The sequence below is a fragment of the Orcinus orca genome, chromosome 1 (genome assembly GCF_937001465.1).
Source record: "Orcinus orca chromosome 1, mOrcOrc1.1, whole genome shotgun sequence".
NCBI classification, from domain to species: domain Eukaryota; kingdom Metazoa; phylum Chordata; class Mammalia; order Artiodactyla; family Delphinidae; genus Orcinus; species Orcinus orca.
Window position 1 is genome coordinate 99,965,767 of NC_064559.1, and position 27,580 is coordinate 99,993,346.

General features: G+C 37.6%; 1 protein-coding gene and 1 non-coding gene across 6 annotated transcripts in view; one reads left to right on the forward strand and one right to left on the reverse strand.

The window, feature by feature from the left end:
- Nucleotides 1-27,580, forward strand: part of ASH1L (ASH1 like histone lysine methyltransferase) — a 214,309-nt gene that overhangs the window by 102,761 nt on the left and 83,968 nt on the right. The window lies entirely within an intron of this gene.
- LOC117198380 (U5 spliceosomal RNA) lies at nt 7,628-7,738 on the reverse strand. The gene has a single exon (XR_004479531.1). It is a non-coding gene; the product is annotated as a U5 spliceosomal RNA (small nuclear RNA).

Here is a 27,580-nt window from a genome sequence, read left to right on the forward strand (position 1 = left end):
CCCTGGTGGCGCCGTGGTTCAGAGTTCGCCTGCCGATGCAGGGGACATGGGTTCGTGCCCCGGTCCAGGAAGATCCCACATGCCGCGGAGCGGCTAGGCCTGTGAGCCATGGCCGCTGAGCCTGCACATCTGGAGCCTGTGCTCCGCAGCGGGAGAGGCCACAACAGTGAGAGGCCCATGTACTGCAAAAAAAAATAAAATAAAAAATAACTCTGGCAACAGAGTGGAAAATGAATTGAATGAGAGAGTTACTAATGGCAGAAATTCACAGTATCCATCAAAAGGTCATGAGGAATTCTTGAATTTAGGCAAGAAAAGAATGAAATTGAAAGAGGAACAGTTACATTTTAGAGATACATCTGACTTGGTATGGTTAAAGTGATCAACATATAAATCACAACACTTTATTTTGCATTGAAAAGATCTTTCATTAATTTGCCACTGAGGTAGGTATCACATAAACTCTTTGTACTCCATTTCTGCTGCTTGGGTCATAAAAACGTTTTATTAGTTAGGCTTAGTTTCAGCTGCCAATGATAAGAAACCCTCTCAAATAACCAAGACTTTTTAAAGATAAACATCTATTTTCCTTTAATTTAAAAAAAGTTGTGAAGTACACAGTTCAGAGTTAGCATGGTATCTTCACAGTGTCTTCAGGGACCTAGACTCCTTTTTTTCTGTTCTTCCATTTCAACACTAAGCTTGCGTTCCTATGGTTACCTTTTGTTCCAACATAACTGCCATAAGGTCTTCATTACAGAGAGGATAAAAGAGGAAAAGGGAGTAAAAAACAAGCATTGTACCTTCTTTGTAAGGAAGCATTATGGAGTGAATGTGTTCCCCTGAAATTTCATATATTGAACCCCTAATCCCCAGTGTGATGATATTGAGAGATGGGGCCTTTGGGAAGTATTGAATAATTATAGGTTATTTGGGTGGAGCCCTCCTGAATGAGATTAACATCCTTATAAAGAGAGACACAGAGAGAGATGATTTCTCTCTCTACTATGTGAGTATACAACAAGAAAGCAGTATCTGCAAGCCAGGAAGAGGGCTCTCACTTAGAACCCAGCCCTGATCTTGGACTTCCCAGCCTCCAGAACAGTGAGAAATAAAATTTTGTTACTTAGACCACCAAGTCTATGGTAATTCATTATAGCAGCTAATCTGACTAAGAAAGGAAACTTCAAAACCTCATTTACAGTTACTGACTGAAACATAGTTGTGTAACCATACTTCAGCCACAGGGAAGGCTGAGAAATAATGATCATTATTTCAGGTGACAATGCCTGAAAAAAAATTAGCATTGTCACTACAAATGAGAAAATGAAAATGCATTTGGGGAAGATCTAATACAGTTACGATTTTAAAGGAATGTTTTTGCTGAATAGAAAAGCAGGTATAAAGTTCTCCGCTAAAAACTATATTTCAAGTTTTGGTTTTTGGTTTTGCGTTTTTTTTTTTTTTATATTTGGTTATGCCGGGTCTTAGTTGCAGCATGTGGGTTCTTCGTTGCTAAGTGCGGGATCTTCGTTGCAGCGTGTGGGATCTAGTTCCCTGACCAGCGATCAAACCCGTGCTCCCTGCATTGGGAGCGTAGAGTCTTAGCCACCGGACCACCAGGGAACTCACTGTAGTTAAAGTTTTACTTCTACTTTTTGACTGATGTACTTCTTCTGGATTAAATTCCTAAAAATGAGAGATTAATAATAAAATCAGACTGTTTCTCAAAAGATCAGTATCATCAACTACATTAGTGTTTTAAAATGTCTCTAGTCAGATAAAAGTCTTTCACTCTGAAAAGGACCTTGTTTATGTTAGAACTAGCTCTTCATCTCATAGAAATAAATGAGAAGAAAATGGTTTATTTTGGATATTTTTTATTTTATTTTTTTTCGGTACGCGGGCCTCTCACTGTTGTGGCCTCTCCAGCTGCGCAGCACAGGCTCCGGACACGCAGGCTCAGCAGCCATGGCTCATGGGCCCAGCCGCTCCGTGGCGTGTGGGATCCTCTCGGACCAGGGCACGAACCTGCGTCCCCTGCATCAGCAGGCGGACTCTCAACCACTGCGCCACCAGGGAAGCCGTATTTTGGAATATATTTTAAAACAGATCAAATAATACACGTGTGCATTCTTACAAACTGTGAAGCCAATATATTTTTGTGGGCTGGCTGTTTTTTGTTGGTAGCAATTGGGGTGGGGATTGTTTGTTTTGTTTTTTAAATTAATAAACAATTATTCAGAGCAGTTTTAGGTTTACAACAGAATTGTTGGAAAGTATAGAGATTTTGCATATACCCCCTGTCCTTATGCATGCACAACATCCCCTACTATGGACATCCTGCACCACAGTGGTACCTTTATTACAATCAATGAACCTGTATTGACACAGTATCACCCAAAGTTCATAGTAGGCATTAGGGTTCACTCTAGGTGCTGTGCTTTCTATGGGTTTTGGTAAATGTATAATGACATGTATCTACCACAGTAGTGTCACAGAATAGTTTCATTGCCCTAAAAGTCCTCCATGTTAGGGAAATTTGTTTTTTGGATCACAGAATGGTACAAGGACATTGCAAGTTTACTCTTTTTTATATAAATCATTTTAGATTTTAAAGAACTGTGAGGGGAGGGTGTGATTCAGTTAAAATTGGATCAAGATTAGACTCCAGTATCAGTATGGGAAATTAATTAGATGAGGAAATATTAGAAGTTAGAAGACCAGTTAGGAAGGACACCTTTGTGGTTCTCCAGGATAGAAGTCATGTCATGAGCTGAGGTGATAGCTAAGGTGGCTGGATGTTGGAAAGGGTGGACTCTTGAACATTTTTTACATTAAAATTGAAATGAATTAAAGACTGATTGGATGAAAGGATTGGGCTAGAGTTAGTGATGATCCTGATGTTTTTTTTTGTATTCCTAGGTGTGTGATGATGTCATTAATACACCAGATAAAAGTGGTACAGCCAGTACTCCTTGGTTTAAGAAAACCTCTATTACTATGTACATGTATATAGGCACCAAAGAATGTCTTAGTATTATAGTCATCAAACTATTAACCTGTGTATTAGTTTTCTATGCCTGCTGTAATAAATTATTTAAGTTGCTTAAAGCAAGTCAAATTTATTTTATAATCAAAATCGATCTCTCTAGGCTAAAATCAAGGTGTTAGCATAGCTGTGTGTTCCTTCTGGAGGCTCTAGGGTAGAATTCTTTTTCTTGCCTTTCCAGAATTCCTTGGCTTGGGGCCCCTTCTGTCTTCAGAACCAGCAGTGACAAGTTGAATCCTCACATTGAATCACTTCAACATTGGTTCTGTTTTCACTTTTTTTTTCCCCACTGACTGCCTCATTTTTGTTCCTCTTCCATTTATAAGGACCCTTGTGATTAAGTTGGGCCCAGCCAGATAATCCAGAATAATCTCCCTATCTCAAAATCAACAGATTAGAAACCTCAATTTCTTCTACATATTCCCAGCTTCTGGGGATTTTGATTTGGGGAGGGGGTTGCATATTATTGTGCCTGCTATACCCTTCTAGGTTACAGGATTCGGAATGGGGTAATGAGGTTTTTACTTCTTATTTTCTATGTGTCTTTATTGCATGAAGTTATAAAAATGCTATATTACTTTTGGAATTTAAATTTTATCTAATAGGAGTTTTAAGAATATGAAATATCAGATATAAATCAGGTGAATTGGAGAGTGAACTTCAGACTTTAGAGTATACATTATGGTGAAGAGCAAAATATCGAAAAATTAACACTACTTTGAAGGGAGCCCTTAGTTCTACGTTTGTGGGGTAAGGTTTCTACTTTTAGTACTCCTAAAAGTACTGCCACTGTCGTGTAATGTTTTGGGCGGAGTACTTAAGTTTCTCTGGGAGTGGTAAAAATGAAGCTTGATGTATAAAGTGAAGCTGTTGAACTACACAGTTCATATCTTAAGGTTATCCTGGCTCTCAGATACTGTGACTTCTAAGTTTTTTAAAATAAGAAACTCTCCTCATATACTTCCTTTGATTTATGGGCTACTTTTGAGCACTAAATCTATTACAGGAAATGGGATAACTAATTTTCAAGCTTACAGAATATTGCTTGTTTGCATGGGAATTATATATGTAAAATATAGATGTATTTATTATATATTATATAACACTATATTATTATTTATATTACATGTATAACACATAATGTTTACACTTAGCTGTCATTTCCTCAAAATAGTATGTATCTTTGGAAATAAAATGAAAGCATGGTGCCATCTTACATTTGATATATTATTTAAATTTTCAGAATGCTTTCATATTAAATCTGTGGGAAATGGTAAAGTAAGGGTTACTATCTACTATTTAAGAAATTGACACAGAAAAGTTAAGGAACTTACTAAGTTTATAAAATTTATCATCGAAATCATTACTGGGGTTTTGAACACTTAGAGGTCTCACCATTCTTGTTTTACCACTGAATCATGCTGCTTGTCAGAAACTGAGGCTCAAAGGGTAGTGGATTAAAATTTATTTGTTATAGATAATCTAGTGGTTAAGGTTGGATTAAACACCAGAATATGGTTAATTTTCCCCTGAAATGCTTTAGGAACATTCTAGGTTCTAAGTTCAATTTAAATATAGGAGTGTGGACTGAATGAATGCTGAACCTCACACCATTCCCTGTATGAAGTAGTTTTGAATTTTTATTTGTTAATTAATAAACTCTATTTTTTAGAGCAGTTTTAGGCAGAAATCCCTGGAACAGAAAGTTCAGGGATTCCCATATGTCCCTTGTTCCCATGCACACTCAGCCTCCCTCATTTCAGCTAGACCTAACCCTTTATTTGACAGATGAGAAAACTGAAGCTATTAAAAGGTTAAATGACTTACTCAAGTCACACAGACCATTTTTAGCAAAACAAGGTGAAAATTTCAGTTTACCTGCTTTTATCTCAATCACTAAGAAAATGATGACAATAACTTGAGTGAAGTATTTATTTATTCATTTATTGCAGTATAATTAACATACAAAATTATAGTGGCTTCAGATGTATAACATAATGATTAGGTATTTGTGAATATTGCAAAATAATCACCACAATAAGTCTGGTTAAACTGTCACTATGCATAGTTAAAAAACTTTTTTTCTTATGATGATAACTTTTGCAACATACTCTCTTAGCAACTTTCATATATGCAATACAGTATTATTAACTGTAGTTACCATGCTGTATACTACATTACCATGACTTACTTCTTTCATAACTGGAAGTTTGTAGCTTTTGACTCCATTCACCCATTTTGTACCTCTTGCTTCTGGCGACCACCAGTCTGTTCTCTGTGTCTGTGAGCTTGGTTGCCGGTTGTGTGTGTGTGTGTGTGTGTGTGTGTGTGTAGGGGGGGTGTTCATTTGTTTGTCCTTTGCTTTTTGTTTAATATTTACTTATTTAATTTTGGTTGCATTGGGTCTTAGTTGCAACATGAGGCATCTTCGTTGCGGCATGCAGGATCTTTCGTTGCAACATTTGGGCTCTTCACTGCGGCTGTAGGCTTCTCTTTAGCTGTGGCCCGCGGGCTTAGTTACCCCGTGGCATGTGGGATCTTAGTTCCCCCACCAGGGATTGAACCCGCATCCCCTGCATTGGAAGACGGATTCTTAACCCCTGGACCACCAGGGAACTCCCTCATTTGTTTGTTCCACATACAGGCGAGATCATTCCGTATTTGTCTTTCTCTGTCTGACTTACTTCACTTAGCGTAATGCCCTCAAGGTCTGTCTATATTCTCGCAAATCGCAAGATTTCATTCTTTGTATGACTGAATAATAGTCCATTGTGTATTTGTGTATGTGTATATGCTTACATATATAGCATTTTCTTTATCCATTCATCTCTCAATGGACACTTAGGTTGTTTCCCTATCTTGGCTATTGTAAATAATGCTGCAGTGAACATGAAGGTGCATATATCTTTTGAAGGTAGTGTTTTTGTTTTCTTCAGATAAATACCCAGAAGTGGAATTGTTAGATCGTATGGTAGTTCTAGTTTTAATTTTTGGGGAACCTCCATACTGCTTTCCATAGTGGCTGTGCCAATTTACATCCCCACCAGCAGTGCACAAGGGTTCCCTTTTCTCCACAGCCTCAACAACACTTGTTATTTCTTGTCTTTTTGATAATAGCCATTCTGACAGGTGTGAGGTGATAGCTCATTGTGGTTTTGATTCGCATTTGCCTGATAGTGATATTGAACATATTTTCATGTACCTGTTGGTCTTCTGTATGTCTTCTTTGGAAAAATGTCTAGACCATCTGCCTATTTTTTGATCAGATTGTTTGGGTTTTTGGCTCTTGAGTTGTATGAGTGAGTCCTTTATAAATTTTGGATATTAACCCCTTGTCAGATATAATTTGCAGATATTTTCTCCTGTTTAGTAGTTTTTGTTTTGTTGATCATTTCCTGTGCTGTGCAGAAGCTTCTTAGTTTGCGTATCTTTGCTTTTGATGCCTTTGCTTTTGGTATCATACCCAAAAAAATCATTGCCAGGACCAGTGTCCAGAGTAACATTTTTTAAAACAAGAGTAGCTTCATGTTTTAAATTTTTTAATTAACTATATTGTGGTTAAATATACATGGCATAAAATTTACTATTTTAATCATTTTAAGTGCACCATTCGGTAGCATTAAGTACATTACCTTGTTGTGCAGACATCACCACTGTCCACCTCCAGAACTTTTTCGTCATCTCAAACTGAATTGTTTTGTTTCTAAAGTATGAATTCTGATATCGCATCCACGCTACCCAAGTGTGATGATATATGTAAAACCACTGGCATACAATAGGCACTCAAAGTAAATCTTAGTTGTTTCTTCTGCGTCTCACTCTCCGAAAGAGTTGTTTCCTGTCTCCTAAAAGATGTTTCCTATCCTCTTTTTTTTTATAGATAGTTTTATTGAGATGTAATTCACATATCATACAGTTAACCTATTTCAAGTGTACAAGTCAATAGTTTTTGGTATATTACATTATTAATTTTTTAAATTGTAAAATACTTATAAAATTTGCCATTTTAGCTATTTTTAAGGTTGCACTTCAGTGGCGTTAATTATATTCACAATGTTGTACAACATTTACCACTGTCTATTTCCAAAATTTTTTCATTACCTCAAACAGAAACTATAATAATTAAGCAAAAACTACCCACTCCTTCTAAAACTCTCCACAGCACATAATAAATGTCTAATGTACTTTCAGTCTCTATAATTTGCCTCTTCTGGGTACCCCATGTAAATGGAAGCATACACAGTATTTGTGTTTTTGGGTATGGATTATTTTATTTAACATCTCTTTAACATTCATGTTGTAGCATGTATCAGAACTTCATTCCTTTTTCTGGCTGAGTAATATTCCATTGTATGTAGATAGCACATTTTGTTTCTCTGTTAACGGGCACTTTGGTTGTTTCTGCCTTTGGGTATTGTGAACAATGCTGCAGTGAACATTGGCATACATTTATCTGTTCAGGTCCCTGTTTTCAGTCCTTTGTGTATAAACTTAGGGGTGAAATTGCTAGACCATATGGTAATTCTATATTTAGCTTTAATTTATTTTTATTTTTAATTTTTATTTCTTTTGTTTATCCCCAGAAGGCCTCAAAAAATTGTAGCAGCAGTCATGCTTTTCCCTCCCCAGATGAATCTTTAGTAAAAGGCAAAAGATACATTAGATTATGAAGAGAAGCACGAGTATACATGCAGCTTTTAAAAGAACCACCAAACTTTTCCACAGTGGCTGTACCACTGAGTGTTCATTGTACAGTTAGTTACTGATTTGGGATCTTTCTTCTCTTTTAATTTATGTGTTTTCACATAAAAATTTTCCTCTTAGCACTGCTTTTACTGCATCACGTAAGTTTTGTTCTGTTTTTGTTTTCATTCATTTCAAAGTATTTTCCAGTTTCCCTTTTGATTTTTTTATTTGACCCATTGGTTGCTTAAGAGTAGAGTATGTTGTTTAATTTCCACACATAAGTGAATTTTTCAGTTTTCCTTCATGTCTAGTTTCATTCCTTTGTGATCAGAAAAGATATTCTGTATGGTTTCAATCCTTTTTAATTTATTGACTTATTTTGTAGCCTAACATATGGTCTGTCCTAAAGAATGTTCCATGTGCACTTGAGAAGACTATGTAATCTGCTGTTGTTGGGTAGAGTATTATTTCTGTTTCTGTTAGAACTGATTGGTTTATAATGTTGTTCTCATACTTACTGATCTTCTGTGTTGTTGTTCTGCCAACAGTTATTGTACAACTGTCTGTTTCTCTCTTAAATTCTGTCAGTGTTTCCTTCATATATTTTGGGTCCTCTGATGTTTGGTGAATATTTTGGTTTTTTTTTTTTTTTTTTTGCTGTACACGGGCCTCTCACTGTTGTGGCCTCTCCCGCTGCAGAGCACAGGCTCCGGACGCGCAGGCCCAGCGGCCATGGCTCACGGGCCCAGCCGCTCCGCGGCACGCGGGATCCTCCCTGACCGGGGCACGAACCCGTGTCCCCTGCATCGGCAGGCGGACTCCCAACCACTGCGCCACCAGGGAAGCCCTGAATATTTTTTTATAATTGTTATAGCTTTATGGTGAATGGACTCTCTTGTCAATATTTAATGTTTGTCTCTTGTTACAGTTTTTTACTTATTTACTTAAAGTCTCTTTTTCTGATATTAGTATAATCTCCTTATCTCTCTTTTGGTTACTATTTGCATGGAATATCTTTTTCCATCCTTTCATGTGCATCCAGTTCCCATCTTTGGATCTAAAGTGAATCTCTTGTAGACAGCATGTATGTAGTTAGATCATGTTTTATATTCATTTTGCTCCTCTCTGCCTTTTGACTGGAAAGTCTCATCAATTTACATTTATAGTAATTACTAATAAGAAAGCATTTATGCTTGCCATTTAGTTTTCCATATGTGTTATAGCTTTTTGTCCCTCATTTCCTCCTTACTGCCTTCTTTTGTACTTAGCTGATCTTCTTGTAGTTACCTGTTTGATTCCCTTCTCATTCCCTTTTGTGTATATTCTATAGCTATTTTATCTGTGGTTACCATGGAGATTACATATAACTTCCTAAAGATATAACGCTGTAATTTGAATTGATACCAACTTAACTTCAGTCACATACAAAAATGCTATTCCTGTAAAGCTCCATGCCTTCCTTTTATATTATTGAAATTACAAATTACATCTTTATTCATTTTGTGCCCTAAAACATACATTTATAATTATTTTTTATGCATTTGTCTTCTTAAAATTTTTTTATTTTTGGCTGCGTTGGGTCTTCAGCGCTGTGCGCAGGCGTTCTCTAGTTGTGGCGAGTGGGGGCTCTTCTTCGTTGTGGTGCACATGCTTCTCATTGCTCTGGCTTCTCTTGTTGCAGAGTACAGGCTCTAGGCGCATGGGCTTCAGTAGTTGTGGCATGCAGGCTCAGTAGTTGTGGCGCATGGGCTTAGTTGCTCCACAGCATGTGGGATCTTCCCAGACCAGGAATCGGACCCGTATCCCCTGCAATGGCAGGTGGATTCTTAACCACTGTGCCACCAGGGAAGTCACTGCATTTGTCTTTTAAATCCTGTTTTCTATACTCTTTTCTCTGCAGTCACCCATCATGATTAAACTAAGAGCCTCTTGCCTCTTTTTTTCCTAGAAAAAAATAAAAGTCTTTTTGTTTTGTTTTGTCTTTTTGGCCCCAAGGCATGTGGGATTTTAATTCCCCAACCAGGGATTGAACCCGTGGCCCCTGCAGTGGAAGCGCAGGGTCTTAACCGCTGGACTGCCAGGGAAGTCCGAAAAGTGATTTTTTAATATAATAAAAAATAAAGATTGCATTAACAGAGATGATTAAAAACTTTCCACATGTGATTTGGCTCCTAATGTGGAGTAGAACATATCAGGCCATCACTGTATATTGTCAGGAATTATAAATCATGATTTATGAAAGTTCAGTTTGCCACTTAGAAATGGAGAAGCATTGGGAGGGAATCCATAACCACATTTACATTCCGTTCTATTTTTTATAGAAGCTTGGTTATGTCCAGTCTTATGGCTAAGGAAAATGTGTTTGTATCTGGCAGCAGCTCTGTTGCTCTAGCTCCCTCTAGTGATAATAAAGTGGCTTCATTAGCAATTACTATTTCTCACTTGACTTCTTTAATACAGGCCTGATGGACTTTTAATAACAAGATTTAATGTATTTTAATAAATAACAAGATTTAAGATACTTCAAAAAATTATATCCCATTCATACAATGGAATATTATTCAGCCTTAAAAAAGAAGGAATTTGGACACCTCCTACAAAATATTATGCTTGAAAATATTATGAAATATTATGCTAAGTGAAAATATTATGAAAATATTATGCTAAGTGAAATGAAAATATTATGCTAAGTGAAATGAATCAGTCAGAAAAAGACAAATACTGTTTGAGTCCACTTATAAGAGGTACCTAGAGTAGTCAGATGCATGGAGAGAGAATGGAGAATGGTGGTTGCCAGGGGCTGGTGGCAGTTATTGTTTAATGGATACAGAGTTTCAGTATTACAAGATGAAGTGTTCTCTAGATGGATGATAGTGATGGTTGTACAACAGTGTGAATGTACTTAATACCACTGAGCTGCACACTTAAGATTGGTTAAAATGGGAAATTTTATGTTATATATATTTTACCAGGAAAACTTTGCAGGAGATCTCTTATCTCAAGTTCTGAGATATCCCTCTATTCTGTTACTGAGAGTGGAAAATGATATAGCCTTCCCTTAGGAAATGTGTGTCGCAAACTGTAAATACTATCAGAGTTCAAGGAAGAGATTAGGAAAATACAATTTTGTGATCAAAATTGGGAATTAACATATCTTAAAGTGTAGAAATTACAAATGACATCATAATTGCTATAGTAATGATGGTATTATTGTAAACTAGAAATTTGGGAAGTGAAATAATACTTCTTTAAAATACTTTTTAATAGACATGTAGTCGTGTTTTCTCTGTAAAAACACAGTATTAGCACTTTCCAACCTGAACATACCTTAGAAATTACCTAATTCACCTCCCTTAAGCCCTAGATCAGTAAATCTTGCATAGGCATACAAGGGGACTACCTTCCCAGATTAAACTGTTTTATTTTTTTCACAGTGTTTTTGTTTGTTTTGTTTGTTTGTTTGAAAATACTCAAATCTCTGGCAAAATTAACACTCATATACCGTACCTAAATTTATCAACATTTTGCCACATTTGCTTTAATTCTCTCTATACACACATTTACATTTTTGCAGGGGAAAACATTTTTGTCCGGTGAAAATTTTGAAAGTAAGTTGCAGACATTCATTCACCCCTATGCATTTCAGAAGTTATCACCTTAGAACTAGGATACTCTCCTACCTAATCTTAATACCATTATCATATCTAAGAAAATAAGTAGGACTTCCCTGGTGTGCAGTGGTTAGGAATCCGCCTGCTAGGGGACACGGGTTCGACCCCTGGTTTGGGAAGATCCCACATGCTGCGGGGCAACTAAGCCTGTGCGCCACAACTACTGAGCCTGTGCTCTAGAGCCCGCGAGCCACAACTACTGAGCCTGCGTGCCACAAATACTGAAGGCTGTGCGCCTAGAGCCCGTGCTCCACCACAAGAGAAGGCACCGCAATGAAAAGCCCGTGCACCGCAACGAAGAGTAGCCCCTGCTCGCTAGAACTAGAAAAAACTCACGCACGCAGAACAATGAAGACCCAACACAGCCAAAAATAAAATTAATTAATTAATTATTTTTTTAAACAAAGCGGTATATCAGTAATATCATTAATATACAGCCCATACTTATATTTTCCCTATTGTCCTAAAATTATCTTTTATTTCAATTTGTTTTCTTTTAATGTAGAATCCAAACAGATAACATGTGTTACACCTGATTGCTAGCTATGTGTATTATTTTAATCTAGAATATTCCCTATCTTTTGTTTTTTATGAGATCCTTTTTGAGGAACTTAAGCTTGTTGTGCTACATTCCACAATTTTAAAATTATTTCTTCATGATTAGATTTAGGTTAAATCTTGGTAGGAGTATTACATATGTGATATTTCGTACTTCTAATTGCATCCCACTTACTGTTTGACTGTTGGTTATGCCATGTTTGATCACTTGATTAAAGTGTGGTATCCACCAGATCTCTCCAATGTAAAGATACATTTTTACTGTTGTAAATTAGTAAATCATGGGGTGATAGTTGAGGCTCTGGCTTCTTCTCTAGCAGTCTTTTTTTTTTTAATCTAATATTTTAGCATCCATTATGATCTTTGACTAAACTGGTGAGTACATTGTTAGTTGCAAACTGGTAATTTTCTAATTCTGTCATTTCTTCAACATTTATTAGCTGATATTTTTCTGGGAAGATGAGCTTTGACTTTTCTTCCCTTTACACACTCAGAATTTTTCTTTTCTTTTGAGTATCGTATGGACTCATAAAAATTTTTAGGGCTTCCCTGGTGGCGCAGTGGTTGAGAGTCCGCCTGCTAATGCAGGGGACATGGGTTCGTGCCCCGGTCTGCGAGGATCCCGCATGCCGTGGAGCGGCTGGGCCCGTGAGCCATGGCCGCTGAGCCTGCGCATCCGGAGCCTGTGCTCTGCAGTGGGAGAGGCCATAGCAGTGAGAGGCCCGCGTACCGCAAAAAAAAATTTAATATATCATAATCCAGTACCATCATTTTGTGGAGACATGCACAAATTTCCCAAATTTTAATCACAGAAGACACTTTAAGCTGGGCCCTGTTTCTTTTAGGCATAACCTCATTCATCTTTGAGCATTTCCCTGCTTTCTGTCATAGAAAGGTATCATTCACCCTGGTTCTTTTGTTTGTTTTGGTATTTGCTTTTATTTCTTTGCTGTTGTTTATCAGATTTACCTTGTTCTTTCCTTGCCTCAGATCAGGAATCAGTTATTTCACTCAAGAAGTTTTGGTTTCTTTCTCTTTTTTTTTTTTTAATATTTATTTGGTTACGCTGGGTCTTACTTGCGGCAGGGGGGCTCTTTAGTTGTGGCCTACCAGCTCCTTAGTTGTGGCATGTGAACTCTTAGTTGCGGCGTGCATGTGGGATGTAGTTCCCTGACCAAGGATTGAACCCAGGCCCCCTGCGTTGGGAGCATGGAGTCTTACTGTGCCACCAGGGAAGTCCCTGGTTTCTTTTAATGGGAATTATTTAGAAATCAAAATCTGGGTACTTGATATGCTGTTTGCTACTAGGTTGTCATTGTTCCTGAGGTGTGGCAATGCTTTTAGGCTCTTTCAGAACGAGGAAATAAATAAGTATATATATGTACACACATACATGTATTAATTTTCTATTACTGTGTAACACATTACCACAATTTTAGCAGCTTAAAACGTTACCCATTTATTATCTCACAGATTCCCTGGAATTTTAGGAGTCTAGACATTTCTGCTCTATGTCTCACAAGGCTGGAATCAAGGTAGCAGCCAAATCTCATCTGAGACTTGAGGTTCTTATCCATGCTCATATTCATTTTATTGGAGTTGTAGAACTCAGTGGTATCTTGCTTCTTCTAAGCTGCTAAGAAAGAGAGTCTGCTTCTTTAAGTCTCTAAGCTCAAGGAAAGCCTAAACCTTCAGTGTTTTTCCCACCATTTTTCTATCAGGTTGTTTAGTCTTTTTTTTTTCCCTTGATTTTTAAGAGTTCCTTATATATTAAGGAGATTTGCCCTTTGTGATATAAACTGCACTACATTTTTTGTCAGTTTGTTATTTGTCTTTTGTGCTTATTCTCTATATGTCTTTTGTTATCCCAGTAGCATACTGTGTTGAATACTGAAATATGATGCCTCTAACTTTGGCTCTTCTGGCTTCTTTCAACTTTGTTTGGCTAATTCTGGGTCCCTTGCTATTTCCATATGAATTTCAGGATCAACTTGTTGATTTCTGCAAAAAAAAAAACCAGCTGGGATTTTGAAAAAAAAATGTAGATTAATTGGAGAGTTTTATATCTTACTGATATTAAGTATTTTGATCCATGAACGTGGGATGTCTTTCTAGTTATTCAATTCTTTTAAAATTTCTTTTAACAGTATTTTTTAGTTTTCAGTATGTAAGTCTTGTAAGTACTTTTGTTAAACATACTCCTAAGCATTTTATTCTTTTGATGTTATTGTAAATGGAATTTTTAAATTCCATTTTATATGTTTATTGCTAATATATAGAAATACACTTGATTTTTGTATATCGATTTTATATCCTGCAAGCCTTGCTGAACTCAATTAATAGTCCTCATAGTATTTTAATGGATTCTGTAGTTTGACTCTGGACTTTGCATATGATGATGATTTTTATCATACAAAGGTCCATATTTTCATGTAGTCAAATTTTTGTTTTGTTTTTGTTGTATTGTGCTTCTGGATTTTGGATTATTATTAGAAAAGCTTCCCCACACCCAGGTTTTAAAGGAACTAAGAAATCCAGCCTTATTTTCTTCTAGTAATTGTTTAACTTTGATTTTTACATCTAGTTCCCAGATCTATTTGGAATTTTTCTGGTATATAGTATTAGGCTAGGCTGTACTCATTGGCTAAACTGAAGAGAGTTAGTCCTTACTGAGTGCCCACTATGTGCCAGTTGCTGTGTTAAGCACTTTGCATATATTATCTCATTTAATCTTGTGAAAGACCAGATACTGTTATTGAAGAAGCTAAGCCTTAGAGAGAGTAAGTAATTTGTCCAGTGTTACACAGCTAGTAGGTGACATAGCTAATATTTGTATGTGGGCAATAATTGGCTGCAACACTTATACCTGTTGCCACTTTGCTTCTAACTTAAATACTGTTTGATTGTTAAAAAAAAAAAAAACTGACTTGTCTGGAAAATTTCATTAATTTCTATTTTAGATGGAATGTTCATTCTAGATAAGAATGTATATTTTACATTACATACTTTATGAGATAAGACATTAGGGCTGATAAAGTTTAGTAATCTGGAAATATAATTTTAACTTCTATTTTATCTAAAAATGTCATGCTCCTCAAAGGTTTTAAATTGTGAGGTAAACTAGTTTCAATTGGAGGGTTAGGGAAATAACATTACATTGTGGCATTACAAAAAAACATGCTTTTATATCCTCCCTCTACAAATTTTACATCCTCAGGACAAAAGTTCTGCCATGATGTTCATGAAGGAACATTGAAGGGGTTTATGCTCCGGTTGTCTGTAGATGGTGTTCAGAATATTTTAACCCTGGTATGATCTTAATTACCTTTCAATATGATTCTGGGCCATTTCTCCCTATGGATAGTTGGTTGTGCTAAGATCATGTAAATTTGTGTTAATCTAAATAAAATTAGTAAAATAAATCTGTTACAGAAAATAGTGTAGGTTGGTAAAGTGTGTTGAGAGAAATGTTAACATCTTCAGCAAGGTAGTTTATGAAAATAGTATTTTCAGAAGTTTAACTACCAGTGGAATACAGAATAGATTGTCTAAGTTTCGAGAAAGAGGCTAGATTCAAGTGATTCTTAAATCCAGCAAGGGTAATGCATCAAGTTGTGGTTATAGAACTCAAATCCTTACTCCTTCACTTACTAGTTACATGAATTGGGGCATATTACTGACCTATTTCCTCCGTGTCCTCATCTAAAAAAATGGCGTGATGAAAAGTACCTACTTGATAGAGTTTTGTGGATTAAATGCTTGACATGTATGAAGTAAATAAATATTCAATAAATTTTTTAAATGTCTAACTCCATTGTCACTAAATTTGTGACCTAGGATAAAATTAACCCCTTATAAGACTTACTTTCTCTTGAATACAGTAATATGATATCCTCAGGATTGTTATTCCTCTACTCAGATTTTCTTTGAGATATAGTCGTCTCATGGTATCTGTGCGGGATTGCTTCCAGACCCCCACCCCACAGATACCAAAATGCACAGAGGCTCAGTTCCCTTATGTAAAACGGTATAGTACAGTCTGCCCTGTGTATCTGCGGGTTCTCCATCCGCAAATAGGGAGGGCCAACTGTGCACTTATTTCCTACATTATAGAATCCAAAATTCTTCAATAATATTTAAGACCTACCATGATCTAGTATAACCTGTTTTTCTAGTCTTATCTCCAGTTACACTCCTGAAATATTCATTCCCTTAACTACAGCATCTGATAATTTCCCCCAGTTTCTCCATCCTCCACTTTACTCTTGGTGCTTGTCCTAGGTGTTTGCTCTAAGTGGTAAAAACCACCTGCCCACTAGCCTTTTACTTGCCAAATGCCATTCATCCTTTCAGACTTTACTCAAGATTTGAAATACTCCCTCATTAAATAAAAAGTTGCCTTAATTCTCCTGTAGTTGAGATTAATTTTACTTTTCTTTTCCCTTTTGTAAAGCTTAGTAGAACCTTAAGAGTTTTATCACATTCTAATTTTTAAACTAGGCATATATGCATACATACATACATTCCTCCACCAAACTGTAAGCTTCTTTTGGCCATGAGTATTCTTTGTTCCTCCCATGTGCCTTGAAACTATCAGTCCATTTTCTATATTATGAAAAAGAAGTAACAAACTGCCTGAATTTCTAAAAAATGTATGACTTAAATTTTCCTTAGAAAAATTTTAAATGCTAAAAGCAGCATCTGCCCTCTTATTTGGTAACAAATATGTGAGGAAATTATTATTTGTCTATCCTTTTCATTTTCACCCAAGAAAGACATTCCAAAATGTAGTAAATGCCAAATTTTTTCTTTAAAAGTTTGATGTGTATGAAAAACATTGTTTCTGTGATCAACTATTATTACATTATAATTTGTATACTCCCTTGACATTTACCAAGATCTTTTACATAGTTTTTATTTGTCATTTATATTTAAGTACATCTAAGTGATAGTCCTAAACTCTTAGAGATTAAAATCACAACAGTCTTTACAAATATGTTCTACTATGTTTTCCAGTAGAACAGTGTTTTAACTCCTCCAATACAGTTTTTCTTACCTTTCAGTATGATTTTGGTCCTATTTTCCCTGTGGTTATTTGGTGCTAAAGAAATTTATTCTTATTTAAACATTAATCTAAATAAGTTTTTTGTTTTTTTGTGGGTTTTTTTTCGGTACGTGGGCCTCTCACTGCCGTGGCCTCTCCCGTTGCGGAGCACAGGCTCCGGACGCGCAGGCTCAGCGGCCATGGCTCACGGGCCCAGCCGCTCCGCGGCATGTGGGATCCTCCCGGACCGGGGCACGAACCCGTGTGCCCTGCATTGGCAGACGGACTCCCAACCACTGCGCCACCAGGGAAGCCCTCTAAATAAGTTTTTACTACCAAAGTAATTTATTGCAAAAACTTGGTTTAATATTTTCCCAAAGCATATCATGTATTTATTATTTATTTTTATGCATGGTGGGTGATAACCTAAAGAAGATTGCAAGATTTTACAGAAGTATTATATACCTTTCACCCAGGTTCATCAAATGTTGATTTCTGCCACATTTCTTTCTCTACTTCCCTTTCTGCCTGCTCTCTTTCTCTTATACACACAGAGACATTTTTTTTCTCAGTTTTTTGATACAAAGTTATAGACATTTTAACCAGTGACTCAGAAATATTTTAGCATGTATTTCCTATGAACCAGGACATTTTCTTCAGGATCTTAACATCACTACAATACTATTATCTAATACACAGTTAATAATCAAATTTCACTAATTGTGTCAGTTATGCCCTTTATAACATTTTTTTCTGCATTGATTCAGGATCCAATATATAATTATGCATTACATTTAGTTGCCATGTCTCTTTATTCTCCCTTAATTTGGAACACTTCTCCAGCCTTTGTCTTTCATCATATTGACATTTCTTTATGAGTACAGAGGAGTTGTTTCATAGAAGGTTCTAAAATTTGAGTTTGATGTTTCTTCATGAATAGATTAAGGTTGTCAGGAATACCACAAAAGTAATGTTTTCTTCTCAGTGAATCAAATCAGGAAGCACATGATATCATGTGTAATTGATGATATTAACTGTGATCATTCAGTCACTGTGATGTCAACCACAACAGCATTCAAATATGCAATATAATGTCATTAATTATAGTCACCATACTGTATGTTACATCTACAGGAATTATTTATTTTATAACTAGAAGTTTGTACTTTTTGACCACCTTAACCATTTCATCCCTCCCCACCCCCCCTACTTCTGGCAACCATCAAATCTATTCTCTGTGTCAATGAGTTTGATGTTTTTATTTTGGTCTTTTTTTTTTTAATAGAGTCCACATATAAGTGAGATCATAAGGTGTTTGTCTTTCTCTATCTGACTTATTTATTTAGCATCATGCCCTCAAGGTCCATCTGTATTGTCTCAATGACAGGATTTCCTTCTTTTCAATGGCTAAGTAATATTCCATTCATCTGTTTGTCTGTTTTTTGTGCCAATACCATACTGTTCTGATTACTTTAGCTTTGTAATACAGTTTGAAATCAGGAAGTGTGATGCCTTCAGCTTTGTTCTTCTTTCTCAAGATTGCTTTGGCTATTTGGGGTCTTCTGTGGTTCCATAAAAATTTTAGGATTGTTTGTTCTTTTTCTGTGAAAAATGCCATTGGGATTTATTTTTATTATTGCATTGAATCTGTAGATTGCTTTGTGCAGTTATGGGTATTTTAACAATATTAATTCTTCCAGTCCATGAGCATGAAATATCTTCTCATTTATTTGTATTTTTTTCTATTTCTTTCAGCAGCATCTTATAGTTTTCAGCATACAGGTCTTTTACCTTTAAATTTATTCCTAGGTATTTTATTATTTTCAGTGCTATTACAAATGCAATGGTTTTCTTAATTTCTCTTTATTTATTTGGTTGCGCTGGGTCTTAGTTGCAGCAGGTGGGCTTCTTAGTTGCGGCTCGTGGACTCCTTAGTTGTGGCTCACTGGCTTCTTAGTTGCAGCACACAGGCTCCTTAGTTGTGGCACACGAACTCTTAGTTACAGCATGCATGTGGGATCTAGTTACATGGCCAGGGATCGACCCCAGGCCCCCTGCATTGGGACCATGGAGTCTTAACCACTGCACCACCAAGGAAGTCCCTAATTTCTTTTTCTGATAGTTATTAATGTATAGATACACAACTGATTTTTGAATTTTGATTTTACTAAATTTGTTTATCAGTTCTAACAGTTTTTTGGTATAGTCTTTGGGGTTTTCTATGTATCATATCATATCATCTGCAAATAGAGACAGTTTCACTTCTTCCTTTTATATTGGATGCCTTTTATTTCTTTTTCTGTCTTTTATTTCTTTTTCTTGACTAATTGCTCTGCTTACAACCTCCAGTACTATGTTGAATAAAAACGGTGAGTGTGGGCATTCTTGTCTTGTTCCTGATCTTAGAGTAAAAGCTTTCATTCTTTCATCGTTGAGTATGATATTAGTTGTGGGCATGCCATAAGTGGCCTTTATTATGTTGAGGAACATTCCTTTACCCACTTTGTTGAGCTTTTTTTTTTCTAATTTATTTATTTATTTTTTATTTTGGCTGCATCAGGTCATAGCTGTGGCACACAGGATCTCGGGATCTTTCATTGCGGCGCACGGGTTTCTGTCTAGTTGTGGCATGTGGGTTTTTCTCTCTGTAGTTGTGACGCACAGGCTCCGGGCTCTGTAGTTTGCAGCATGTGGTCTCTCTCGTTGAGGTGCGCAAGCTCAGCATATGTGGCACGCAGGCTTAGTTGCCTCGTGGCATGTGGGATCTCAGTTCCCCGACCAGGGATGGAACCCATATCCCCTGCATTGGAAGGCGGATTCTTTACCTCTTTACCACTGTACCACCAGGGAAGTCCCCTTGTTGAGCATTTTTATCATAAATGGATGTTGAATTTTGTCAAATGGTTTTTCTCCATTTAAAGAGATAATCATGGGATTTTCCTGGTGGCTCAGTGGTTAAGAATCTGCCTGCCAGTGCAGGGGACACGGGTTCGATCCCTGGTCTGGGAAGATCCCACATGCTGTGGAGCAACTAAGCCCATGTGCCACAACTACTGACCCTGCACTCTAGAGTCCACAAGCCACAACTACTGAACCCATGTGCTGCAGTTACTGAAACCCACGTGCCTAGAGCCCGTGCTCCACAACAAGAGAAGCCACTGCAATGAGAAGCCCGTGCACTGCAACAAAGAGTAGCCCCCGCTCGCTGCGACCAGAGAAAGCCCATGTGCAGCAACAAAGACCCAACACAGCCAAAAATAAATAAATAAATTGATTGATTGATTTTTAAAATTTAAAAATTAAGAGATAATCATATGATTTTTATCATTTATGTTGTTTTGGTATATCGCATTGATTTTGCAGATGTTAGACCATCCTTGCATCCCTGGAATAAATTCCACTTGATCATAAAGTACAATCCTTTTAATATATGTTGAATTTAGTTTGCTAATGTTTTGTTGAGGATTGTTGCATGTGTTTTCATCAAGGTTATTAGCCTGTAATTTTTTTTCTTGTAGTGTCCTTATGTTATTTTGGTATCAGGGTGCTGCTGACCTCATAAAATGCGACAAGAAGTGTTTTCTTCTCTTCTATTTTTTGGAAGTGTTTGAGAAGGATTTATATTAATTCTTCTTTATTGTTTGGTAGAATTCACCAGTGAAGCCCTCTGCTCCTGGATTTTTGTTGTTGGGAGGTTTTGATTACTGATTCAATCTCCTTACTAGTTATCTGGCTGCTCAGATTTTCTATTTTTTTCACAATTCAGTCTTGGTAGGTTGTATGTTTCTAGGAATTCATCCATTTCTTCTAGGTTGTCCAGTTTATTGGCATATAATTGTTTGCAGTAGTATCTTATGATCTTTTGTGTTTCTGAGGTTATCAGTTATAATGTCTCCTCTTTCATTTCATTTTGTTTGAGTCTTCTCTTTTTCTGGGTTAGTCTAGCTAAAGCTTTGTCTATTTTGTTTATCTTTTCAAAAAAGCAGTTCTTAGTTTCATTGATCTTTTGTCTTTTTAGTCTCTATTTCATTTATTTCCACTCTGATCTTTGTTATTTCTTTCCTTCTTTGGCCTTAGTATGTTCCTTATCTGGTTCCACGAGTTATAAAGTTAGGTTGTTTATTTGAGATTTTTTTTGGTTTCTTAATTTATCGCTATGAACTTCCCTCTTAGAACTGCTTTTGTGGCATCCCATAAGTTTTGTTATGTTGCATTTTCATTTGTTTCAAGATTTGCTTTATATCTCTTTTTCTTCATTGACCCTTTGGTTGTTGAGTAGCATTGTTGTTTAATCTCCACATATTTGTGAATTTTCTAGTTTCCTTCTTGTAATTAACTTGTACTTTTATACTATTATGGTGGAAAAAATGGTTGATAAGACTTCAGTCTTCTTAAATTTATGAAGATTTTTTTGTGTGACCTAACATATGATCTGTCCTGGAGAATGTTCCACGCGCACTTGAGAATGATATGTATTTTGTTTCTTTGGGATGGAATATTTTGTATATATCTGTTAAGTCCACCTCAGTGTGTTTAATTAGAAGCCTACCCATTGAGGCCACAGCTACAAAGATAATAAGCTAATAAGCCTCTTTCATAGAAAGACTGGGCATTTCTGTCTGCTGCCTCTTCTCTGTGCCCTGAGGTGGGGGTGGGAGGTAGCTAGTTAAGAACTGTTTCAATGTTTGTTACAGTGCTATGGGGCCTGTGATCCTAAGCCCCGCTGCCCACCAGAGCCACGTGATCAAGGGATGTCCCCAGGTTGGCAGCTGCAAAAACCAGGGCTCCAGACATGTGCACAAGCTCCTTTGTAGGCAATACCATTGACCTGGAGTGAGGCAGATAGATAATACAAAGACCTGGAGGCTGGTAGGTGCAGAAGCTGGCATCTACCAGCCTCCGCAGTCTCTGGAGAATATCTTAGTCTGCCCCCCTAGATGTGTGTTATGTTAGATACCTGCCCCTCAGGTCAGAGATTTAAGATAATCAAATGGCCTCTTTCACAGAAAGACTGGGTATGTTTCAGCCACCTCCTTCTGCACTGTGTGCTGGGAGGTTAGCCACAGTGAATTCATGCAAGCCCTTTCAGAACTGTTTCTCAGTTTTCTGTATGGTCTTTTGGGTCTCGTGGACACAAGCCCCGTTGGGTTTTAGAGCTAGATGTTTTGGAGGCCCATATCTCAGCTGGAGGTCTTAAAAGTTGGAGTACCAGATGTGGGGTTCAAAGCCTTTGCTCCTCAGGGAGAAGCTTGGAGTTGTGAGTGCCCTCCTGATTGTGGATTGCTGTTCCATGGATGAGGTTTGCGGTGAGACTGTGATGTCGGCCTCTCCTAACCATTTCGATGTGGTTTTTTTCTTGTTAGCCCAATGTGTACGAGTCACTCAGCTACTGTTAGGGTTCTTTCAGAGGAAATTGTTCTGCATGTAACTTGTGGGTTCACAGTGTCTCTGGGAGGAGGTGAGTTCAGGATCTTCCTTCATCTCCATCTTGAACCAGAAGCCTACATACTTTGTTTATTTGTTTGTTTGTTTATTGTTGAACCTTTGAAATTCCCATTTTTCTCCAGCTCTGTTAGCTGAAAGAGACTACAGTGATGTCCCACCAGTTGTGAGCACACTTAGTGTATAGAGTTTGGTTATTTTTATTTATTTATTTTTAAACATTTATTTATTTTTTTAATTTTTTGGCTGAGTTGGTCTTTGTTGCAGTGCGTGGGCTTCCCACTGAGGTGGCTTCTCCTGTTGCAGAGCATGGACTCTAGGTGTGCAGGCCTCAGTAGTTGCGGGCTCAGTAGTTGTGGCTTGTGGGCTCCAGAGTGCAGGCTCAGCAGTTGTGGAGCATGAGCTTAGTTGCTCCGCGACGTGTGGGATCTTGCCGAACCAGGGCTCAAACCCGTGTCCCCTGCATTAGCAGGAGGACTCTTAAAACACTGCGCCACCAGTGAAGTCCCTAGAGTTTGGTTTTTAAATACCGTTTCCCACTGAGAGGAACTAAAGCTCCTTGGAGAAATGGCTGATTCAGGGGTGGGTCAGGGAATGCACAAGATGAGCCTGAAACATCATGTTTATACCAATTTTGTTGCAAGTTAGTATGGAAAAAATGTTTGACTGAAATGAGAAATAGCCAAATTAACATGTATTCTGATTTTGTGACGTATACCATGCTACGTTTCTTTTCCTCCTTTAATCCAAGTGAAAGAATTTACAAGAACAATATTTTTTTCTTAAAGATCACCATAAGTCCAGCTACTTTTTTTCTTCCCAACAACTCTGTAACATAGCATTCATTGCCTTTTAGTTCATAGTTCTCATATATGAGTGATTAGTTCATAGTTTTCATATGTCAGTGACTATTAATATGGGTAGCTAAATTTGTGAATAGTATTATGACAAGCATAGCTTTTGATTTCTTAGCTCTCCAGTGTTTATATTTAGGAATTTGCAATAAATTTATCACGTTTAATCTTCGTCCATTTTGTCTTTAATGAAAAGTCTACTCAGTTTGACTTTGTTTTGTGTTTTAATGTTTTAGTAATATTATCTTTAGCTAATGTAACAAAGATTGTAGAATCATATTCAGAATTTTAGTGGATGTCTATTCACTGAAAATACAGTGCACGTTGCTAGGAAGGGCTTTCATTTCCTTTTGGAATTCCAGCTACACTGGAAGCTCCCTTTGTTACTAAAGTGACTTAAAACTTGAAGTGCATGTTCTAATCTGTGAGTTTGTTCCCAAGTTGTTTCTCAGCCATTTACTATGAACAATATCTACCTAATCCATTAGCATTTAGAACTTGTTCTATGAGTCATCTCTATAATCAACCCAGAACAACTATGACAAAACTAAGCTTAATGAAGCTTATCTCTGTTAAAGGAAGACTAGAGACAAATATATATATTTATATAATTCCACTAAAAGTTTTGCAAGCAAATCCAGGCTTTAAAAGAAGTATTCTTGTGCAATTACCATACTCTTTTGATGACTGTGGCTTTGTAGTATAGTCTGAAGTCAGGGAGCCTGATTTCTCTAGCTCTGTTATTCTTTCTCAAGATTGCTTTGGCTATTTGTGATCTTTTGTGTTTCCATACAAATTGTAAAACTTTTTGTTCTAATTCTGTGAAAAATGCCATTGGTAATTTGATAGAGATTGCATTGAATCTTGTAGATTGCTTTGGGTAGTGTAGTCATTTTCACAATATTGAGCCTTCCAATCCAAGAACATGGTCTATCTCTGTATCTGTTTGTGTCATCTTTTATTTCTTTCATCAGTATATTGTAGTTTTCTGAGTACAGGTCTTTTGCCTCCTTAGGTAGGTTTATTCCTAGGTATTTCATTCTTTTTTTTTTAATAAATTTATTTATTTATTTATTTATTTCTGGCTGCGTTAGGTCTTCGTTTTACTGCACACCGGCTTTCTCTAGTTGCAGCTAGTGGGGGCTACTCTTCCTTGCGGTGTGTGGGCTTCTCATCACAGTGGCTTCTCTTGTTCTATGGAGCACAGCCTCTAGGCACATGGGCTTCAATAGTTGTGGCTCGCAGGCTCAGTAGTTGCGGCATGCGGGCTCTAGAACACATTCTCAGTAGTTGTGGCACACGGGCTTAGTTGTTCCACAGCATGTGAGATCTTCTTGGACCAGGGCTCGAAGCCGTGTCCCCTGCGTTGGCAGGCAGATTCTTAACCACTGCGCCACCAGTAAAGTCCCTATTTTATTCTTTTTGATGCAGTGGTAAATGGGATCGTTCCCTTGATTTCTCTTTCTAATCTTTTGTTGTTAGTGTATAGGAATGCAAGAGAAAGCAAGTGATTACACTGTTGGTGGGAATGTAAACTGGTACAGCCACTATGGAGAACACTATGGAGTTTCCTTTAAAAAGTAAAAATAGAACTGCCATATAATCCAGCAATCCCGCTCCTGGGCACATATCCAGTGAAAACCATAATTCAAAACAATACATGTGACAAAGAGAAACCAAGATGGCGGAGTAGAAGGACGTGCTCTCACTCCCTCTTGTGAGAACACCAGAATCACAACTAGCTGCTGGACAATCATCAACAGGAAGACACGGGAACTCACCAAAAAATATACCCCACATACAAAGACAAAGGAGAAGCCACAGTGAGACGGTAGGGGTGCAATTACAGTAAAATCAAATCCCATAGCTGCTGAGTGGGTGACTCACAGACTGGAGAACACTTATACCACAGAAGTCCACCCACTGGAGTGAAGGTTCTGAGTCCCACGTCAGGCTTCCCAACTTGGGGGTCCGGCAACGGGAGGAGGAATTCCTAAAGAATCAGACTTTTAAGCCTAGTGGGATTTGATTGCAGGACTTGACAGGACTGGGGGCAACAGAGACTCCACTCTTGAAGAGCACACACAAAGTAGTGTGCGCATCGGGACCCAGGGGAAGGAGCAGTGACCCCAGGGGAGACTGAACCAGACCTACCTGCTAGTGTTGGAGGGTCTCCTGCAGAGGCAGGGGTTGGCTCTGCCTCACCTTGGCGACAAGGGCACTGGCAGCAGAAGTTCTGGGAAGTACTTCTTGGCTTGAGCCCTCCCAGAGTCTGTCATTATCCCCACCAAAGAGCCCAGGTAGGCTCCAGTGTTGGGTTGCCTCAGGCCAAACAACCAACAGAGAGGGAGCCCAGCCCCACCCATCAGCAGTCAAGCAGATTAAAGTTTTACTGATCTCTGCCCACCAGAGCAACAGTCAGCTCCACCCACCACCAGTCCCTCCCATCAGGAAACTTACACAAGCCTCTTAGATAGCCTCATCCACCAGAGGGCAGACAGCAGAAGCAAGAAGCACTACAATCCTGCAGCCTGAGGAACAAAAACCACATTCACGAGAAGATAGACAAGATGAAAAGGCAGAGGGCTATGTACCAGATGAAGGAACAAGATAAAACCCCAGAAAAACAACTAAATGAAGTGGAGATGGGCAACCTTCCAGAAAAAGAACTCAGAATAATGATAGTGAAGATGATCCAGGACCTTGGAAAAAGAATGGAGAAGATGCAAGAAATGTTTAACAAAGACCTAGAAGAATTAAAGAACAAACAAACAGAGATGAACAATACAATAACTGAAACGAAAACTCCACTAGAAGGAATCAGTAGCAGAATAACTGAGGCAGAAGAACAGATAAGCGACCTGAAAGACAGAATGGTGGAATTTACTGCAGCAGAATAGAATAAAGAAAAAAAGAACGAAAAGAAATGAGGACAGCCTAAGAGACCTCTGAGACAATATTAAACGCAACAACATTCGCATTATAGGGGTCACAGAAGGAGAAGAGAGAGAGAAAGGACCTGAGAAAATATTTGAAGAGATTATAGTCGAAAACTTCCCTAACATGGGAAAGGAAATAGCCACCCAAGTCCAGGAAGCACAGCGAGTCCCATATAGGATAAACCCAAGGAGAAACACGCCGAGACACATAGTAATCAAATTGGCAAAAATTAAAGACAAAGAAAGAAGCAAGGGAAAAATGACAAATAACATACAAGGGAACTCCCGTAAGGTTAACAGCTGATTTCTCAGCAGAAACTCTATAAGCCAGAAGGGAGTGGAATGATATTCTTAAAGTGATGAAAGGGAAGAACCTACAACCGAGATCACTCTACCCGGCAAGGATCTCATTCAGATTCGATGGAGAAATCAAAAGCTTTACAGAGAAACAAAAGCTAAGAGAATTCAGCACCACCAAACCAGCTCTACAACAAATGCTAAAGCAACTTCTCTAAGTGGGAAACACAAGAGAAGAAAAGAACCTACAAAAACAAACCCAAAACAATTAAGAAAATGGGAATAGGAACATACATATCGATAATTACCTTAAACGTGAATGGATTAAATGCTCCAACCAAAAGACACAGGCTTGCTGAATGGATACAAAAACAAGACCCATATATATGCTGTCTACAAGAGACCCACTTCAGACCTAGGGACACATACAGACTGAAAGTGAGGGGATGGAAAAAGATATTCCATGCAAATGGAAATCAAAAGAAAGCTGGAGTAGCAATGCTCATATCAGATAAAATAGATTTTAAAATAAAGAATGTTACAAGACACAAGGAAGGCCACTACATAATGATCAAGGGATCAATCCAAGAAGAAGATACAACAATTATAAATATATATGCACCCAACATAGGAGCACCTCAATACATAAGGCATGGGCTAAGAGCTATAAAAGAGGAAATCAACAGTAACACAGTAATAGTGGAGGACTTTAACAGCTCACTTACACCAATGGACAGATCATCCAAAATGAAAATAAATAAGGAAACAGAAGCTTTAAATGGCACAATAGACCACATAGATTTAATTGATATTTATAGTACATTCCATCCAAAAACAGCAGATTACACTTTGTTCTCAAGTGTGCACGGAAGATTCTCCAGGATAGATCACATCTTGGGTCACAAATCAAGCCTCAGTAAATTTAAGAAAATTGAAATCATATCAAGCATCTTTTCTGACCACAACACTATGAGATTATAAATGAATTACAGGGAAAAAAACGTAAAAAACAAACACATGGAGACTAAACAATACAC